Here is a 14,600-nt window from a genome sequence, read left to right on the forward strand (position 1 = left end):
GCCCTTATCTCTGGGTCTCTTCTTGTTCATCAGTCTATGTTGTTCACCATTTCCCCCAGATGAATCAGATCATGTCCTACTGGAAATATAAGAATCGAAAATGAGACAAGCAATAATGGTTATGCTGAAAGGCATATGAATCAGCTTTTTATTAACAGGCTCTGATCTACATGGTGAGAATACAGCAGTGAACAAACCAAGCAAAACTCCCTACCCTCTTGGGGCTTAACTTTTAGGGGGGGGGGGGGGCAGAACAAAACTAATTAATTGAAAGGTCATTTATCAAAGTGCTGAAGATACAGCAGGGTGGGCTTCAGGGTGGGGAGGGGGCTTGGTGAGCAGGGTCCTCCCCACCCCTGCCGGCTCAGCCTTTATCTTCCAGCTGAGTGGTGTTGTTATGGTTCCCAAATGTTCGAGGTTCCAGGGAAGAGTTCATCTGTAATGGGATTATCTCTCGCCCTGTTTGCTTTCATTACAGTCCGACTCCCTCTGAGCATGAGAATCTAACCTTACCCAAAGCATATTTTGGTAATCTGATATAAACTAAATTTAAACTCTGACCTCCAACAATAAAAATGCTACTTTCCCTCTCTGAAGACCTGAAATTCAGATTAGGGACCTGCCAGCTTCAGTTTCCGGGTTCCTAACCGACTTCTAATTAAATTCTAAGCATTACTCTGAAGGGGCAGAGCCCAGGCCAGGCCCGAGGTGGGCGCTGGCCCCACGGCCTGGGGTCCTCCCCCTCCCCTCCCCCCATCGTTCATCAGGTGCCTCTCCCTAGCTTTCCCGAACCTGCCCCCCAGCTCCTGGTGTGAGGTATTACAGCACAGCACCCAGCTAATGCTGGAAACTCAAAATGAAACTGCTGCCTTAAGCAGCGGTGCAAGTATGTTATGATCCCCGTTTTGCACGAAGAGCTTTAATCCTGGAATGGCTAAAGGTTAAGTATGAGCTTACTCCAATCTGCCCCCACGTCACGTTCTAATTCCTGTAGGTTATCTTATTCAGAAACCAAGGCACGCAGCGTCCACGTGGGGGCCGTGTCAGCCAGGCCTGCTCCTTGCACCCGAGACCCGTCTCCGCAGCCTTGCTTGCCACCCGGCCCATCGCGCCCCTTCTCAGAGCGTTGTCTTCGTGTTGTTCAGATTTGCTAGACACACAATTAGAACCTGGCTTTTGACCATTTATTTTTTTTTTAAAGAGAGAAATTAAGTACGTTTCAGCCTGGGCCAGAAACAGAAACGAAAAATTCAAAAGCAGGGATGTCCCACATTAATAACCGTTCCCGAGGAAGCATTTCCTGTTTATACGTTGAGCTAATGAGAATCCATCACTCCTGTCAAATACACTGAACACCAAATTCAAATGTCAAACCAAATGTAAGAGGTCACACATTTCCTTTGCTAACTAAAAGTGTAATTCATAAATATTATTGCTACCAAACTCTCCATCTACAACGTTTGTTTAGAAATATGCACATGTAATATAAATTGTGATTAAGTTAAATGGGTATATTATTTCCTGTTTTAAGGGCTAACAGCAGCATGAATTATGCTTTACTGCAAAGAAGGCTCAAGTCACAAGCAGTTCTGACTGGGTATAGCCCCACATTTTACACCCCCAGAATGGTTTTTGCACGTTCATTCATAAATACTTTACATTACCCAGCCTCGCTGGTGACTTTCACTTCTCCTGCCTTATAAAACAGCTCTTACTATTGAAAAGGTCAGCGAAATGGACATAAACTTTGGGCCTAGCTACATTTAAAAATAAACGTGGAAAAACAACACAAAAAAAAGATTTACGAAGCCAGGGTCTTTATATACCTCTGTGAGCATAATACCAGGGTCCAAATTAAACGGAAACGTTGCATCTGTGGCATGATTCCGTGGGAAGGGAATTGCTAGCACAGGAAGCAACAGCCCAGATTTTTAACTTCCAGAATTCGTAGGGGCGTAGAGGAGCCAGAGGGAAGCAACCCTTCATTCCAGTTTTGTCTCTAAATCAATTCAACAAACATCTTTAGTTTCAAAAACCTGTATACACATTAATATTTCTATTATTTTAGGAAAACAAAATCTGTTCTAGGAAAATCAGGGGTGCAGAATAAACAGAAACAGCTTCCAGCTAAGGACCTGGGAGAGAAGGAGAGGATGGAAAAGGAAAGACCAGAAGCACAGCTGGCCTCCACCAGCCAGTTCTCTGTCAGTTCAGGAAAGTTTTACTCCCCAGTCATTCAAACCTATTACCACTAATCAGTGCACATACGTTTAAAAGGAAGTGAGCCAGCAAATAGCCCTCCCCTCTCTCTGGCCTATGTGAGGGGTTGTTCCCACAGGCGGCGGTGTAGCCCCAAGTCTCAGTAGGACCCCACTTCCCTACCAGTATGGCCCTTGGGTCCCCTCCCCAGGGGAGCCAGGTCCCTGGGGGCTGAGGCACGTGGAGGAGAGAGGTGGGTGAGATGCCCCTCGGAGGAGCGGAGTCATCCATCACCCTTCCCAAACTCTGCCCCCGGGGAGCCGGCCCGACACCCTTGTACCAGGAGATTTTGCAATGAAGCCGAGGCTTTGATGTCACAGATTGGGAGAGAAGGATAAACTGGGTTCCTCAAAGAGATAACCAAGATGACGCTCCGGCGTTTGAAGTCTGGTGCACAGTATTTTATAAAGTCCCGCTCCAGAAGCAGATAAAAACCAGATCGCACTGGTGCTCCTATCTGCGGACACTCTGCCCATTCACCACCAGGCAGGCAGGGCCCTGCCTCTCACCTGCCCCATGCACTCCCCCAAAGTTTAGTCTGGATGGGCAGATATGAGTTTAGAACATATGCTGCCGGAGAACAGGTTTAAAGTATGTCGCACTCATTCTATAGAAACAATCTATAAAAAAAGGATAGAGTTTATCCCAGTAAAATTGATATACCATTAAATCAATATAATTCATCACATTAACTAAAGGAGAAAGGCAAATTTCCATAGGTACAGAAAAAGTAATGGACAAATTTCAACATCCATTCATTAAATATTTTAAGTTAGTTCTCCAATAGTTTCATCGTATCATTTTCCTATCATGTAATGTAATAGTTATGCCACTGGATATTTTAAATATAGCATCTTCATTTCTGTTGATGGTGATTTGAAGTCCAGTGAAAGAAATGATTTTTTTATTCCACATTTTTTTATTAAGGCATAATTTGCATAAATTGAAATGCTCAGGTCTTAAGTGTTCGGTTCAGTTTGGTGAAGACGCAAGAGCATTTCTTTCCCCGCAAAATTCCCCCACGCTCTACTCAATTTCCCACCCCCAGAATCAGCCTCGGACCTGATGTCTATCAGATTAGCTTTTCCTATAGGTTAGTTTTTCCTACTCTAGAATTTCTTGTAGATAGACCACATGGTGCACATGTTAGTATCTAGCCTCATTCACTCACTGTGTTTTTGAGGTTCACCTATGACATTGTGTGTATTAGCGAGTATCCTGTTGTATGACTAAAGCACAGTGTCTTTCCATTCATCCTTCACTGATGGACACCTGGACTGCTCTCTCGTTTCAGAATTTTATGAATCAGGCTGCTATGAACATTCTCATCCAATAATTTTTGTGAAGATATTTTCATTTCTCTCAGGTAGACACCCAAAGAACAGAATTGCTGGGTCATAGGGTAAATATATGTTTAACTTTTTAAGAAACTGCCAGTTTTTCAAAGTGGTTATGCCATTTTCACCAGCAATGCATGAGAGTCCCAGCTCCTCCATGCCTCTCCCACATGTCACATTGTTAAGTTTTGCACTTTAACCCTTCCAGTAAATAACTCGTAATGGATAATGAGTAGTAATGCTCTGTAATTTTAATTTGTATCTCCCTGATGCCTAATAAAGTTGAATAGTCTTGTCTACTGGTCATTTGTATATCTTCTATAGCGATCTTGTCTTGCCCATTCTTTTTTGTTGCTGTTGTTATTAATTCTCATCCAAGGATATTGTCCCATTGATTTTTAGAGAGAATGGAAGGGACGGGGAGAGACAGGGAAACATTGACGTGAGAGAGACATAGCTATTGGTTGCCTCCACATGCACCATGACCAGGACCAGGTATCAAGACTGCAACTGAAGTTATGTGCCCTTGACTGGAATAGAACCTTGAACTCTTCAGTCCATGGGCTGATGCTCTATCCATGGAACAAAACCGGCTAAGGGTGTTTTGCCCATTTAAGAATTTTTTTTTTTTTTTTTTTTTTTTTTTTTTTTTTTTTTACAGAGAGGAAGGGAGATAATTAGAAACATCGATGATTTAGATCAGCTGCCTCCTGCATACCCCCTACCGGGGATGTTCCAGCAATCAAGATGCATGCCCTTGACTGGAATCAAACCTGAGACCCTTCAGTCCACAGGCCGACGCTCTATCCACCGAGCCAAACCAGTTGGGGCTGTTTTGCCCATTTTTAATAGGTTTGTCTTTTTACTATTGAGTTGAAAGAGTTTTAACATGTTCTTTATGAGAGTCCCTTGTCAAACATGTGTTAGCAATAGGTTAACACATGTGTTAGCCTATTCATTTTCTTAACAGTGTCTTTTGATGAGCATAAATTTTTAATTTTCATGAAATCCAATTTATCAAGTTTTGTTTTCATGGCCCGGGCTCTCTGACCTCTCTAAGAAATCTTTGCCTACCCCAAGGTTGAAAAAATATTCTATGTTTTTTCTAGTAATTTTATTGCTTTAGCTTTTATATTTAGGTCAATGACCCACACTAAATTGATTTTTATATATGGTTAGAAGTAGGAGCCAAGGTTCTTTTTCTCCCAAATGTATATCCAATTGTTCCCATATCATTTGTTGAAGATATTTTTTTTCCTATTTAATTTCTCTGAGACTTTTGTCAAAAATTATTGGATTATGTATATATCTGTGGGTCTAAGTATAGACTCTATTCTGTTCTATTTATCTATTTATCCATCTTTTTATAATTACCACAGTGTCTTGACTAATGTAGCTATGTAGTCACTCTTGTAATAAGGTAGGGTAAGTCTAAATTTGTTCTACTTTTCAATATTGTTTTGGGTATTCTAGGCCCTTTGTCTTTCCGTATAAATTTTTAAATCATTTTATCAAAGAAAAAAGGTTTGCTGGGCTCAACTAGGATTGATCAATTTGGGAAAATTGACACTTTAATAATGACTCTTCAGATCCATAAATATAGTATGTATTTATTTAGATCTTAAATTTCTGTCAGCAATGTTTCATAGTTTCAGTTTTATGCCTCTTCCATTAAATGTATCCCTAAGTATTTAATTTTTATACTATAATGTTATTTTAAATTTTTCATTGTTGATTGTTGATTGCTAGTATATGGATCATAACTTCAGTATATCCTCCAGTACTGCAAAAAAATTATTTCCACTTTTTTTTTTTTTTTAACTTCTTAAGCCCTAGCTGGCTTGGCTCAGTGGAGCATTGACCCAGGGACTAAAGGGTCTTGTGTTCCATTCTGGTTAAGGGCATATACCTTGGTTGCAGGCTCCATTCCCCAGTCCCAGGCAGGGCACATGTAGGAGGCAACCAGTCAATGTGTCTCTCTCACATTGATGATTCTCTCTCTCTCTCTCTCTCTCTCTCTCTCTCTCTCTCTCTCTCTCTAAAAATCAATGTAAAAAATATCCTTGAGTATTAACAACAGCAAAACACACACACAAAACAATAACAACAACAAAAACTCCTTTGGAATTGCTTTGTATAAAATCATGTAGCCTATAAGTGAAGACAATTTTATTTCTTCCTTTCCAATTGATATATCCTTTGTTTATTTTCCTTACATTATTTCCTTGTCTAAGACTTTCAGTAAAATGCTGAATAAAAGGTGTGAGAGAGACATCCTACTTTGCCTCCAATCTCTGGAGGGAAGCACTGCATCACTAATAAGCATTTGTCAACCTGTTGTGACTTTAAGTTTCAAGTTTATTTATTGTAAACTACATAGAGTTGTGTCTTACATTTTTATTCAGTCTGATAATCTCTGCCTTTTCATTGGAAGATGGATCCATTTACATTTAATTCAATCATTTGTATATTTTTTATTTTAAACATACCAAATTTGGGGTTATTTGTCCTTATGCCTCCCCTCCTCCCCCACTGTTAGTCCTATCCTGAATTTTGTTGATGAAACAAATATTTGTTGTATTTCATTTCATCTCCTTTACTGACATTTTAGATATCTGTTTTTGTATTATTTTTTAGCAATTTCTCTAGAGATTACATGTTTACCTTTAATTCATCATAGCTAACTTTCAAAATATATTTTTTAACCTCATGAACAATTTAAGAGCTTCATGACACTACATTTCCCATTCTTTGTGTTCTTGTTGCCATCAGTTTTTTTTCTAAAGACTATAAACTCCCGCCAAAACCGGTCTGGCTCAGTGGATAGAGCGTCAGCCTGCGGACTGAAAGGTCCCAGGTTTGATTCCAGTCAAGGGCATGTACCTTGGTTGCAGGCACATCCCCAGTAGGGGGTGTGCAAAAGGCAGCTGTTTGATGATTCTCTCTCATTGATGTTTCTAACTCTCTATCCCTCTCTCTTCCTCTCTGTAAAAAAAATCAATAAAATATATTTTTTTAGAAAAAGACTATAAATTCCCATGTTCTTTTGTAATTATTTTCACTTTAAATAACTTATTTTGTTTAAAGAGTTGCAAAGGTGCTTTTTATTTATAGACCCACTCACTCTTTCTGGTGTTCTTCATTATACAAGTCCTTCCTATAGGACCAAGTTTCCATCTGAAACCTTCCCCACCCCCACCCCCACCCCCAGCCTATAGAGCTCCTTTTAGCATTTCCTGCTCTCCTGGAGGTTGATTTTTTCAGTTTTTGTCTGTATGAAACTATCTTTATTTTGGAAGTATATTTTCACTGGCTACAGAATTCTAAGTTGACGGAGTGGGGGGGTTGTTTTTCCTGTCAGTACTCTAAAGATGGCATTTTATTGTCTTCTGATCACTATTATTTCTGATGAGGAATCAATTGTCATTCTTTATCATTTCTTCCTTTCTGTGTAATTTTTCTTTTCTTTCTGGCTACTTTCAAGTTGGCCCTCATCCAACAGCAAATGACCACTGACTTTTTCCCAAGAAGTCAGTGGTCATTTTCTCATGGTTCTTCTGCTCTAGTTTCAATGAAGAAGGCCTGTGTGCCTCTGCCTCAGGGTTTGGGCTCTCTCATTACTTCTATCCTCCTCCAGTGGCAATAACCATTGCCTCTTACTCTTTTTTAATTTATTTTTTATTTTTTAAAATATATTTTATTGATTTTTCACAGAGAGGAAGGGAGAGGGATAGAGAGTTAGAAACGTCGATGAGAAACATCCACCAGTTGCTTCTTGCACACCCCCTGCTGGGGATGTGCCCGCAACCAAGGTACATGCCCTTGACCGGAATCAAACCTGGGACCTTTCAGTCTGCAGACCGATGCTCTGTCCACTGAGCCAAATGGGTTTCGGCGCCTCTTACTCTTGAAAGGTCAGAGCATGAGAGGTTCTACTGAAGTATAGACTCGGACAGATCCTGCATACTCAGACCACAGAGAGCCCCCCCTCTATTCTCCTGCCCTGTCCTCAGTCTTCTTTGTGAATTCTTGGTGGAGGCTCATGGACAAAAGTGAGCATTCAGATACCTCTTGGATCTGGGGATTTCAAGAATTTTAAACTGTTATGCTAGCCCCATGGTCGGCAAACTGTGGCTCGTGAGCCACATGCACTCTTTGGCCCCTTGAGTGTGGCTCTTCCACAAAATACCACAGCCTGGGCGAGTCTATTTTGAAGAGGTGGCATTAGAAGAAGTTTAAAAAATTTGGCTCTCAAAAGAAATTTCTATCGTTGTACTGTTGATATTTGGCTCTGTTGACTAATGAGTTTGCCGACCACTGTTCTAGCTTATTTTGGACTCTTAAAAATGCAATACAATTTCACCTGTTAGTTTTTCTGGTGTTTTGTTTGTTGTTGTTTTTGGTACTTCACGATGCCTACCTCTTCTTCCTGTCACTCTGCCCCAGGTGAAACAATCACGTGTGTCATCTCTCCTTAAAGGGGCTAGCACTCTGAATTTTAATTCATCAGGTTGTCTTGTATTCTCAGCTCTCTGACAGACTTAAAATACAGGATTTTTTAAACTCTCTGGTTTGTGTTTTGTAATTGTTCTTTGTTTTTGTTTACTTCCTTCACCAATTTTGTCCCTTTGACTTTTTATTATTAACCAAAGTTATCTTGCAACTCTTAAAACCCTAGGCGAAAGTTCTTATTAAATACGAATATTAATAACAAATAACCTCTCTTTTTTTAGAACATATTTATATGCTTTTAGAAACAATTTCACTTTTTGTGCATGTATTCTTTTCTAATAAAATCGAAATGAAACCTTACCCTTCTCCCTTGGTTCCATCACTCCTTGTACATAGTGCTTATGAGCAGTAATGAGGTCAGAAATTAGTGCACAATCAATGAAGGAATTAATATTATTAGAATAATTACAACAACAAACATTTGTTGGACATATAGCAGGTAAAGCAGACAGTGTTTTATATATGCATGATTTCACTTATCACAACTCAACAAACTCGACACTGTTCTCCAGATGAGAAAATTCATGCTCAGAGAAATTAAGACACTTGCCCAAGGCCACAGAGCTAATAACTAGAGAAAGCAGGACTTGAACCCAAGCAGTCTAAATTCTAGACCTATAATCTTAGCCTCTATGTCATAGAGCAGTGAGAGAGGGTTTAAATACTTACTTAAACTAAACTGTCTCAGGAATGACCTGACATCTGAGTGTTGACTAATTCATATAGCTCTCCTTGCACCCAGGACCAAAGCAACATACACACACACACACACACACACACACACACACACACACACTTTTTTACATGAATCTTCCACAAGGAAGTATCGCTCCCATACTTCATCTTACCACAATGCTCTTATATCATCCCACTGCCTTCAGGAGGAGCCTCCCTCTAGTCCACCGAACCAACATAATGGGCTGAGGGCCAAGACTGGATGGGGATTACAGACTGTGGAGACAGAGCAGGGCCCCAGAGCAGGACTAGCCTGTAGCTAAGTCCTCAGGGAAAGTGCCGAGAGAAGATTTGATTGCACAGGGAGAGCCCCTGAGGTGCTAGAGGCCTCCACAAACAGCCCAACTCCCAGGAGGGAGGAGGGAGGAGGGAAACGTAGTGTACTGTGGGTCATCAACTAATGGATCTGAAGGCCAAACCCAGGATCTTAAGGAAGTGAAAGGGAAAATTCATGTAACTACATTTACAATTCAGCAGCATAATTCCCAGACAAGCTGTCTAGAATAGAGCTCACTCTTCTTGAAGCAATCTCTTGGCTGTTCAAAGGAAGACTTTCCCAAGTCACTTTAAAAAGTAGAGGCATTACCATTAGGGGCAAAGAGATCAAAAGCACTTTAATCTCCTCTATCAGTGGGGCCGGCCACTTACCAAGTCTAAGAATGTTCCCCATGTGCTGCTTCCTGAGCCTGCCTGACAGTCCCTGCGATCGGTAGCCTGGATCTTGGGAGTGGAAATATGGTTTTACTTATGCAGGTCTCTATCTCTGAGAGATGCAATGGAATGATAACACAATGGCCCAATCATCTCCCACCCCAACGGCTGCAGAGGGTATTTCACAATTCATAATTGGAATAACTGTGGTTGCTTTCTTTAAAAGAGGGATCAAAACATTGAAATCCATCCAAGAGCCCTGCCTGTGTAACCTGAGAATGGGAGGCATCATTAATGGGGCATGCGCACGGCACTTGCCCTCGTGTTCTTAAGAGAGATTCACTCGGCATTCCTCGGGGAGAAGTGGGCCCCCTGGGTCCACTTGGGAAAGCATCTTATACAAGAGGTTGGTAGTGAAGGCTTTCCTGCTCTGGGGTCTCCCTTATACCACGAGGCTGCTACAAATTTTGACTGCATTTATAACCCAGCCAGTGTTGCACAGTGGTTGAGCATCAACTCAGGAACCAAGCGGTCACGGACTGATACCCAATCAGGGAATACGCCCGAGTTTTGGGCTCAATCCCCAGTATGGAGAGTGCAGAAGGCAGCCAATTGATGATGTTTCTCTCTCATCAATGTTTCTATCTCTCTATCACTCTCCCTTCCTCTCTCTCTCTCTCAAACTCAATAAAAGCATATTTTTAAAAAAAGATTGCATTAATTGAAGCATACTTCCTAGAACAAGGGAGGTGAGGCCCTTCTTGTTTCCGTATAGCTAACTTATACAGGGTGCATTGCCTTCTGCACCCTTGCATTTTAAAGTGGACTTTGTCCAGATAGAGTGAGTTTATTAGAGGATTCTCAGGATGAGGGGAATTCTGGGACGAGGACATATGAAATGGTTGTTGACTGGACCAATTCAGCCTTTTTGTGTTTTTATTTCTGCTGCTGGTGATTAGCACTCTAACTCATCTACCTTTCTCACTCTGATCTCACATGTACTGATCCTTCTCTCTCAACTAAACTTTTAATGCCTTTAGGGCAGGAATGATGGGTGGCTAACACACAGCACCTGGAAAGCTCAAGAAATATTTGTTGGATGGATGGATGGATGGATGGATGGATTGGATTGGATTGGACTGGATGGCTGAATAGACAAACAAAAATCCATCCCTTCTATGGAAAGATGGATTCCTAGATGGCAGTATCGTCCACCCCACACGTCCATGGAATGAAGGGACGACCCTGGCCTGCCGATGGAAGGAGGTAATGAAGCTCTGCCTGCTTCTCACAGAGATGCCAGGGCTGAAGAATTAGCTCCCACAGAGCCTATAAGCAAGCGGGCTCCCGCTACACAAAGCATGATAATGAAAACCAAATCTGCGGAAGCCAAAGATAGGGACTGAAGTGCAATCATGAGGCTGTGGGACGTCAGACAAATTGCTTAGCCCTCCTATGCCTCCGTTTCCTTTTGTTGTAAAATGGCTCAAATCTCAGCTAACTCACAAGGGTTGCTGGGAGAATCAAGTAAGGTGTTGTCAGTAAAGGGCACATTAAGAACTATGGAGGGCCCTAAGTAGGTAAGGACAGAGGACAGTGATAATAATGGACATAAATGGCAATCTGGGGGAGGGCAGTCTGGCCTAAGACATGGATGGAGAGGGTGCAGGAAAGAACTCTGCACCTTACTGGGCCTAAGGTGCTCACACCCTTCACCCGTGGGCAGCCAATCAGGGCACCTGGGCTGACTCTCTAAACCAAGCCAGGAGGCTGGCAGTGAAATATGTGTGTGTGTGGTGCGGGGGGGGGGGGGGGGGGGGGGGGGGGGGGGGGAGGAGTACCTGCACAGGGTGGAAGGGCTCAGTGCCATGGTCGGCACATCAAGGTAAAAGGACAAACCTCGTTGATATTGCTCTATTGCCACCCAGCTCCTTATAATTGCATTTCCCTCTTGCTTGATCCACTGAGGCTTAGAATCTAATTTGCAGCCTATCCTCAATCAAAGTAATGGATGGTCGCCCCCCCCCCCTTTTTTTTTATACTTCTCCTATTTAAGCTCCAGGGGAGCAGGAACCATGGCTATTTTGTTCGCTGCTACAACCACAGAGCCAGCCACATGGTTGAAACTCAATGCATACTTGCTGAATGACTGGCCACAACCCCTGCTTTCTTACCCCTCCTTTCCCTCTGCCCCACTTTCTTTCTTTACTGTCTATCCTATTATAACATCTGTATTTCTGAAAACCATCTCACACCCCCTTCTGGACAAGGTGGGCTTCAAATACATACATAAAAGGCAAATAACGAACCCCTGGGTGCATCAGTCACCCGAGCAGCTTATACAGCATGGTTCTGCTTTCCCGTCCCGCCCCCGTGTAGAGGCAGGCCAGGCGGTGCAGGCGCAGAAGATGCCGTTTCTGAAGTTCAGCTTGTCCTTAGGAGGCCCTCCTGCCAGGCTGCTCCCCAGATTATGTTACCTCCAGCCCCGGCCGAAAGGTTGCCTAGCAACAACCATCAGACTTCTCGCCTCTAAATCCCTCATTTGTGTCTTACATGCACACAGTGCAGTGTTAGCATGACCCGAGCACTCTCTTCCTCCCACAACCTTCCCCCTAACACAGGCCTGATCTGCCTGCATTACCAGGACCTTCTTCTCTGCCTGGCCTGTGACTTTCAGCCTGGACCCATGGGTTCCTGTAGACGCAAGCACAGGGAGGCACACAGACCAAGCTCTGGGCCCCGGAGCCACCGTGTGTTACTAGCGCACATCAGAGAGAAGCGAGGAGGAAAGACGAGCTGACAGCCCACATGTGTTCAGACCCTGCCACCCCAGGAGCCGCCTCCTTTGAGAGGTTCTGCTCTCAGGCAAACACTTTATTTTTCATCCAGAGGGTCAAAAACATGCAAACGTGTAAATAGATGAAGTGTTGCTTAAGATCATGTCTAAACAGTGCACAAGAATAAATATCCTTACTCTACAGCAAGACAGTATGCAATACCCATCTGGGGAACCAGGAAAACAAGAAGTAACTTGGGGGGGAGCTAGCCTTGCGAAACCCAGGTTTAATCTGTGGCTATCAGAAAAAAGTGCAAAGGACTCAACTCATAGACTCCCAAAGATGGGCCCGGGGAGCAGACAGGGATGCTCACCCCCGCCGGCTGACCTGGGACAGCTTGCCAGGCGACCTCCTGGCTGCCAGTGACTATAGACTGCACGGTGACCTCTCTGGCTGCTCCTCCAGCCTGACTACCGGGCCACTGTCCGCTGCCAAGGTGCCAATCGGAAAGCACTGCTCTTTTCCATTTTATTCAAAGAGCACCTCACGCTTCCTAACCTGGAGTCTAAAACCAGTAAACTCTGGCCTCTGCCTCTCAGCCAAAAATGTACACCTTAAGCATTTACACACATGAAAAAAGCAACAGAGCAACTTAATCTCTCTCTGAGGAAATGTATTTTTGATAGTGAAGTGAAGAACAGATAAGGGGAAGGGGTCGAATCAAGACTCTGTTGCTGTGCTGGCCAATATGGTAGCCAACAGGACTACTTCGTTTTAAGTGTAATTCATTTAAATGAACGAGAAGCAAATTTCAGTTGCACAACTCCCATTTCAAGCGCTCAAGTAAGATGCACCCTTGCATTTTAAAGTGGACTTTGTCCAGAGAGAGTGAGTTTATTAGAGGATTCTCCAGATGAGGGGAATTCTGGGACCAGGACATGGTGGGCACGTGGCTCGTGGGCACCGCGTCGGGCAGCTCAGATACGGAAGAGCATTTCCATCATCACAGAAAGGTCTGCTGGACAGCACGGCTGGGACCAGGCCAGGAGCAGGCTGTGCTCACAGTGGCCGGTCCCAGCAAGGTGGAACCTGTCAGCAGGGCCGGTTGGATGCCCATATGTGCCTGGTCATCACTTCTAAGATAAGCCTTCAGTCTTCAGTCTCAGAAAAGCAAGCAAACTCGATGTTCTAATGCTTCTGGGAACTTTCCTACAACACCCAACCCTCCTCCCCGACCCCAGAGCAGTGTCTCAGCCAGACTTAGCCTGTCATCTCATCAAAAGTTACCTTGTAACCCATCTCGCAAGCCCTATTGTCACACTGCTCTGGGGGTGTAGCAAGTGGAATGGTGATTCCCCAAATGGTATGTCCACCTGGAACCTGTGCTACGGAACATGCTTGGGAGAAGGGTCTTGGCAGGTAAAATTAAGTTAAAGATCTCAAGATGAGAGGTCACCCTGGCTTATCCAAGTTGGCCTAAAGCCAATGACAAGTATTTGTAAGAAGAGAAGAACATACCGACAGGAGAAGGCCATGGAAGGATGGAGGCAGAAGGTGGAGTCCAATAGCTATAAGCCCAGGAACCAGAAGCTACAAGTGAGGCAGGGAGCAGATTCTCCCCCAGAGCCCCTGACCCAGCAACTGCATTTTGAACTCTGGCCTCCAGAACGGTGGGAGAATATGTTTCTGTTGTTTTAAACCAACGAGTGTGTGGTCAAGTGTGTGACAGCAGCCCTAGTAAATGAACACAGGAGTTCATGGCAACTTATGATTCAATGGGTTTCCTCTTCAAGGCGAGATGCCTTTAGCATAAGGTGAACGTCCCACTTTTGGCGGGACTGTCCCGCTTTTTAGCAATTTGTCCCACGTCCCGTGGCATTTTATAAAAGTCCCAATTTTTCAAATTTGGGACTTTTTAAAAAAAAAAAAAAAACGCCACAGGACACGGGACAAATTGTTAAAAAGTGGAACAGTCCCGCCAAAAGCGGGATGTCTGGTCACCTTACTTTAGCATCTATGTCTGGCCTGGGACTTCCAATCTGGGCCCAGGGGTTCTGTGAGCATGAGTACGGCGGAGGCACGCCAACTGAACGTGGAGCCCCGCTAGGTCTGACCTGTGCATGCCAGAAAGACACACCAGCTGGTGGTGACATGGAGAATGACTGGGGGACAACAGGCCTTCTCCGGACTCCTCCAAGGATGACACCGAGATGGCTGTGTACCTTCCCACCCTCCAAACCCTTGTCTGCACGTGCCCGGCCAGGCTGCCCCTGCCTTCTCTCCTCTCCGGTTGCTCTCATTCCTCCTCTTACTCTGGGGCCCATCTCAA

The sequence above is a fragment of the Pipistrellus hanaki genome, assembly GCF_964339955.1.
Source record: "Pipistrellus hanaki genome assembly, chromosome: 5".
NCBI classification, from domain to species: Eukaryota; Metazoa; Chordata; class Mammalia; order Chiroptera; family Vespertilionidae; genus Pipistrellus; species Pipistrellus hanaki.